Consider the following 7,718-nt stretch of genomic DNA (forward strand, 5'->3'; position numbering starts at 1 on the left):
AAGCCCTAACATCTTTAGCCTTTCCTCATATGGGAGGAGTTCCATCACCTTTACCATTTTGGTTGCTCTCTTTGAACCTTTTCTAATTCCACTATATCTTTTTTGAGATATGATGACCAGAATTGAACTTAGTACTCAAGGTGAGGTCACACCATGGAGAAAAATAAAGGCATTATAATATACTTGGTCTTATTTTGCATTCCTTTCCTAATAATTCTTAGCATCCTGTTTGTTTTTTTGGCCACCGCCTCACACTGGGCAGAAGATTTCAGCGTATTGTCTACAATGACATCTTTTTCTCGAGTGCTAAGGTAGACCATCAGGTAACTATGATTCCGATTATTCTTCCCAATGTGCATCACTGCATTTGTCCACATTAAATTTCAACTATTTGGATGCCCACTCTTCCAATTTCCTAAAGTCTTCCTGCAATGTTTCACAATCCACATGTGTTTTGACAACTTTTGAATAATTTTGTGTCATCTGCAAATTTAATCATCTCACTTGTCGTCTGTTTTCCAAATCATTTATAAATACGTTAAACAGTACGGATCCCAGTACAGATCCCTGCAGTACTCTGCTATTCATCCTCCTCCATTGAGAAAAATGGCCATCTAAACCTACCCTCTGTTTTCTGTCCAATAAACAATTCCTAATCCAGAGAAGGATATTGCCTCCTTTCCCATGACGTTTTCAATTTCTCAGGAGTCTCTCATGAAGAACTTTGTCAAAAGCTACATCAACTTGCTCACCTTTATCCACATGTTTATTTATGCCATGAAAAAATGAAGCAAATTAGTGAGGCAAGATTTCTCTTGACTGAACCCATGCTGACTCCATTCCATTAAATCATGTTTGTCTCCATGTTCTGTAATTTTCTTCTTTATAATAGTTTCCACTATTTTCTCTGCCACTGACGTCAGGCTTATTGGTCTATAATTTCCCAGATCACCCCTGGAACTCTTTTTACATTAGCCACCCTCCAATCTTCAGGTACTGCGGACAATTTTATATTTGAGTTTTTTTCAGTACCATCTGGTTCAGGTGATTTATCACTCTTTAACTTGTCAATTTGGCTCACTACATCTTCCAGGTATGCCATTGTCTGTCTTATAGAAGTTATTTTTTGCATGTTAATTGTGTTACATTCTCATTATTACTTAATGATGCTTATTTGCACTGAGGTTGATATTCAAAAACATTTATGCTATGCTGACTGCATTAATGGTTTTATTTTTATTTTTATCTGAGGCAGTTGGAACAGATCATTTTTGGACATGAAATGCCCCATTTCACATAGAATGTTGAGATCGGAATTGAGACATCCAGGTTGGGAACATGCTCAGTTCCCCCTGTATTTTACAACAGGCCTTGCTGAATTGGAGTCTTTTGTAAAATAGATAGATAGATAGATAGATAGATAGATAGATAGATAGATAGATAGATAGATAGATAGATAGATGTACCAGAGTGTAAGTGTATTTGCCTGCACATTACTACTACTACTACTTATCATTTCTAAAGCGCTACTAGACGTACGCAGTGCTGTACACTTGAATATGAAGAGACAGTCCCTGCTTGACAGAGCTTACAATCTAATCAGTACAGAGAAACAGGACAAACAAGATTAAAGGGGATATTAAAGTGAGGATGAAAAAATAAGGGTTCTGAACAAAGTGAATAAGGGGTTAGGAGTTAAAAGCAGCATCAAAAAGGTGGGCTTTTAGCTTAGATTTGAAGACGGCCAGAGATGGAACTTGACGTACTGGCTCAGGAAGTCTATTCCAGGCATATGGTGCAGCAAGATAAAAGGAACAGACTCTGGAGTTAGCAGTGGAGGAGAAGGGTGCAGATAAGAGAGATTTACCCAGTGAACGAAGTTCCCGGGGAGGAATGTAGGGAGAGATGAGAGTGGAGAGGTACTGAGGAGCTGCAGAGTGAATGCACTTATAGGTCAATAAGAGGAGTTTGAACTGTATGTGGAAACGGATAGGAAGCCAGTGAAGTGACGTGAAGAGAGTGCTGTTTCAGTTGAATGAAGGGGGCGAAAGCCAGATTGAATTGGATGAAGAATAGCTTGCTCGCTATGTGTGCCAGAAAATAATTTTTATTTTCTGGTGTGCAGCGGAAACCAGGTGGTAATCGTCATTCTACACGCGTAGATGATTACCGCACAGTTATCACATGAGACCTTACTGCTAAGTCAATGGCTGGTGGTAAGGTCTCAGACTCAAAATGGACGTGCGCCAATTTTTATTTTGCCGCACGTCCATTTTTGGACGAAATTTTAAAAAGATCTTTTTTACAGGCACGCTGAAAAATGGATCTATGTGCACCCAAAACCTGCCTACGCCAGCACAGCCCATTTTTTTAGCGCATCTTAGTAAAAGGACCCCTTAAAGTTTTACACAGTGGGAACAGCTTTTTTACAAATATACACATGTTCAAAAAAAGCAACATCAGTCTGGCATCTTCGTGCAAATATTTACACCAGCTTGTAGCAGCATAAGTGCTCGCACCCAAAGTTAGGTGTGAGAAGCTCACCAACCTAGTATTCTGTAAACGTCACTCTTCACAGAACACCCTTTACAGAATACTAGCTCAGTGTAGATCTTAATGGCATCTGATTTTGTTCGCCATTTACAGAATCTGGCCATATATTATGATTCTATAAAGTATGTCCTCACAGTTATGCAGCAATTATTTTTATTTTATTTATTTATTTCAAAACTTTCTGTACCGCTTTGACTAGCAGAGCAGAGTGGTGTACAGGTTAAAGTAAGAAAGGAACTCCATTATAAGATAGGAAAGCATAGTAATCACGCCAAGAGTTAAAAAAAAAAAAAGGAAGGAAATGAGATAAAATAGGTAGGGATAGGTATGGTATATAAAGCAAAAGTTGGTAAAAGAACAGGATTGTTTAGGAATGTTTAGCTAGTGCTAACAGTCAAACGTTGAGTTCACATCAGTTGTTTGCAACTACCAGGGCTGCCAAGAGGGGGGGCAGGGGGGCAAAAATTCCCCAGGCCTGGCCTCCAAGGGGGGCCCAGCGCCGGAGTTTCTCTCTCTCTCTTGCTCCTGACGGGACCTGGGTGATTGCGTTCCAACAGGAGCAGGAGAGAGAAAACTCTGGCGCCGGGCCCCCCTCCAGCGCAGCTCTTCGCTCCACCTCTACCGCTGTGCCGAGCGGCTGCTTTTCCCCTCAGGTACATGCTTGGTTTTGAAACCGAGCATGCATGACAAGAGAAAAAAGCAGGGACAGGTATGGAGTGTAGAGCAGCGCTGGATTCTTCTGGGGAGGCGGCGGCAGGAGCGGCCCTGCTCAGGCCTGGCAGCAGGAGCGGCCCTGCCCTGAGCCCAGCTCAGTCTCTCGGCGGCCCTGGCAACTACTTATGTAGGATAAACAATTATTACTATTACAATATGACATTTCAACTGGCTTTGACTCAGTTGACCATGAACTATTGTTATCAAGATTAAGTGAACTTGGTTTAGCTAATTCTGTGTTGAATTCATTTAGTGAGTTTCTGGGCAATCGTTCTTATTTTGTCTGGAAAAATTGTGTTTCATCTAATAGTTGGCGCTCAAATTGTGGAGTGCCACATGAATCTCCATTGTCGCCTATATTGTATAATCTTTTTATGAGTATCGTTGGTTCTATTTCTCTTACCAATGGCCAGAGATTGTTCTCCTATGCTGATGACAGCTTGTATTTCTGTGGAGGACACATTTGATTGGGGTTCAGATTGTATGAATAGAATCTAGTGTTGTTTTCACGAAACACCTAGAACCCACCTGGGGAGGTTAACCTTTCGGCCACCTAAAGGGTGCTCAGGCCCGCTTCCACCTGCACACATGCTCAAAACTGGCATACTCTTCCACCCGCCTGCTGGATCCCACTTGCCTCTGGGTGAGCCTCCCACCCACAAGTTATTTTCCCAGTGGTTTCTATGGACACTGGGGCCACATTCTCAGGGGTTCCACAGTTCCCAGACCAAGCACACAAACACCATAGAAATGTAGAAACATAGAATCATGATGGCAGATAAGGGCCAAATGGTCCATTCAGTCTGCCCTTCCTCAGTAACCACTAGCTCCTCCTTTTCCTAAGGGATCCCACGTGCCTGTCCCACACTTTCTTAAATTCCGATACAGTCCTCATCTCCACGACCTCCACCGGGAGGCCATTCTATGCATCTACCATCCTTTCTGTAACCCATCCCCCTCCTGCCTCTTCTACCCTTGCTCTCACCTCTCCTACTCCTTCACCCCTGTCCTTCTCTACCTACCTACCACTTTTGTTATTCTGTCATACTTTATTTTTATTTCTTTATCAATATCCTGTAATCCCTATTACTATGTAAGCCGCATTGAGCCTGCTTTGAGTGGGAAAGCGCGGGGTACAAATGTAATAATAATAATAGTATTTTCTCAGATTATTCCTAAGCCTATTTCCTCTTAACTTCATTCTATGCCCTCTCATTCCAGTGTTTTCCTTCATTTCATTTGGGAAAGGCTCACCTCCTGTACATTAATGCCACTGAGGTATTTAAACGTCTATCATATCCCCTCTCTCCTGCCTCTCTTCCAGCGTGAGGTCCATGAGCCCGTCCCCATACATTTTATGACAGAGATCATTTACCAATTTTGTAGCCGCCCTCTGGACCAACTGCATCCTGTTTATATCCTTCTGTAGGTCGGTCTCCAGAATTGCACGTAGTACTCCCTATAGAGCCTCACCAAAGACTTATACAAGGACACTATCACCTCTTTTTTCCTGCTGGTCATCCCTCTCCTTATGCACCTAAGCATCCTTCTGGCTTTGACTGTCACCTTTTCTACGTGCTTGACCACCTTAAGGTCTTCGGACACAACCACCCCCAAGTCCCGCTCTTCTTCTGTACACAGAAGCACTTCACCCTCAATACTGTACCGTTCCCTTGGATTCTTGTAACCCAAGTGCATGACTCTACATTTCTTAGCATTAAATCTTAGTTGCCAATTTTCAGACCAGTCTTCAAGCTTCGCTAGATCCTTCCTCATGCCATCCACACCCTCTGGGGTGTCCACTCTATTATAGAACTTGGTATTGTCCACAAAGAGACAAATCTTACCAGATAGCCCTTCCACAATATCATTCACAAAAATGTTAAAAGGGGCCGACCTGAGGACCAATCCCTGTGGCACACCACTTAGTCAGTCCAGAACAAACAGAGATAATAAATGAATTCATTTATTATCATAGGAAAATAGAACAGTGGACAGTGAACAAAAAAAAAAAAGGTGTAACCAGCAACAATAACAGGTAAATTAAACAGGAATTAAACTAACTAAATACTTATTTACTACCTGAGTAGTACCTGGGGAGTTCTTGAAAATTAACTGCTCACAGGTTTTGAACAGGGGTCTCAGTATAGAGATCTGTACCTTCCATATTCCCACTCTAAGACTACAGATTTCCAGCAGATTCAATCAGAGCCCAGAGCAAAAAAAACTGAGGGCTGAGGGGCCTCTGGCCAACAGCAGTGCAGGTTTTTTTTCCTCAGAGTTTAGGCGGAAAGAAAAAAAACTGTCACTTCTGTAACAACTTTACAAACAAAGGACAGTCACCATCTGCTGGCCAAACCAGGGAAATGCACATCATTAAAAATAACTGTACAATTTACAAGCTGGAAAATTCCCTGTTTCGCCAGAGTTGGGCTCTTAGGATTATGTTTAAACTAAAACTAAAGTGCTCTGGTTCTCTAACTGTTTGTCAACTATTCCTAATACTATTCCACTGTCAAATGATAAGAATTTAAAAGTCAAAAAAAAGAGTCCAGGGTTTTGAGAGTGGTATTGGATTGTTCCTTTACTTACAAATCTCAAGTTAAGAATTTATGGAAACAAATATTTTTTCGAATGACACAATTGCGACTAATTAGATCTTATTTTTCTAGTTCACATTTTGCAGTATTGGTCCAGATGCTGGTTTTATCCCATTTGGACTATTGCAATTCTCTTTATGTGGTGTCAAATGCTAAACTTATATATGTTACAGATGATCCAAAATACAGCTGGCTGAAAAAATATGACAGTATTTCTCAGTATGTTAAAAAATGACATTGGCTTTCTTGAAGGGCACGAAATATTTTAAATCAGTTTGTATGATTTTCAGTGTTGTAAATGGTAGTACCTCGGAGTTGTTAATGACATGTTTTTCTGATCTTTTTCTCTTTTCTTCTTGGTTGCTTGAAAATTTCATACTAAAACTTCCCACATTTAATGGTGTAAGACTGAAACGTCGTTTTTTGGTGATGTTTTCTTCTCAAGCTAGTACAATTTGGAATGCACTCCCTTTATCAATTTGATCTGAGGCTGGCTATTTGCCACTGCGTAAAAAACTAAAAAAAATTTTATTTGATAAATTCTGATTGTTTTCTTTTTATTGTTGTTTTTTGCAGCTCCTCGTGATGTTAAGAGTTCTCTTTTATGTTAACCGCCTTGAACATCCTGCTGGGACTAGTGTGGTGTACAAGTCTTAGGTTAGATTAGATTAGATTAGTCTCACCCAATGCCTGTTTAAAAAGCCAAGTTTTAAGTTCAGCCTTAAAATTCTTAAAGGAAGTGTTACTACGAAGAGAACGAGGGAGATTATTCCAGGAATGTGGGGAGAAAAAGAAAAAACACTGCGCCACGTAGATTCCAGATAGGCAAACCTAGGACCGGATAAAAATAGTCGATGATTGTTAATGGACCGAAGGGTTCTAGAAGAGCAGTAAGGAATAGTCAAACAGGAAAGGTAATCAGGAACACCAATTCAAAAAGCCTTAAAGGTAAGTAAAGCGTTTTTCAACATTACACACGGATGTCATTAGAACAGTGGCATTCACAAACATAAATACACACACATGCACCTGTACGTTAAAATTCTGCCTAAGCACTATTCTGTAAATACTCTTCTATCTTACATAGCATGCAGATGAAGCAGCTTTGTGGGTGCAATGGGTGCTGAGCACCCCCAATATCAAACAAGCTCCTTCATTGTGTCCAGGGAGGTGTAAGTTGTATTGTGTTTGGCACCTCCAATCATTTTGAAATGTTGGCACCTCTAGGTGGGTGTACACATAGCTGAAGCCTAGGAAGGAGTATGAGTGGCATTCAGACGTGTGTAACTTACAGACACTATGGCAGGGGTAAGTGATTGAACCTAACCTATAGGTTATGGTAGGATTGTATAAACTAGGTACTTACGTTCCTTTATAGAATAGACTTCTACCAGATGCCCTCTGGGTGCCTATTTATGGGCACCAAGCAAAAGTATTGCCCCTATAGGGTGTAATTGTATAGAATGGGGATAACACATATGAAGAAATTTGCATGTACATGTTTAAAATAATTGCCAAAATTCCACCGAAGTGTTAGTCTGCAAATATGGAAGGAAGGAAACCCAAGGAGAATGGTTCTTAAAGGTCCATTTCATTTACTGAAATTCAACATAAATATACATCAACTGGAGGAGTGACTTGACACAAGCCGTGTTTCAGCAATACTACCTGCATCAGGAGTCCAATCCTCTACAGCACTAATTCTTCTAGTCTGAAAAAGACCCAAAGGTATGATGCACATAAAATCACTGATATAGTCAATGTCAAAATGACACCCGCTTTGTCTCTGTGATGGGTCACTGTGCTATAGGGTCAAAATGCTCTGTCAGCTGCAATTTAAGATACAAATAC

This window comes from Microcaecilia unicolor, chromosome 12, assembly GCF_901765095.1.
Source record: "Microcaecilia unicolor chromosome 12, aMicUni1.1, whole genome shotgun sequence".
In the NCBI taxonomy this organism is placed as follows: Eukaryota; Metazoa; Chordata; class Amphibia; order Gymnophiona; family Siphonopidae; genus Microcaecilia; species Microcaecilia unicolor.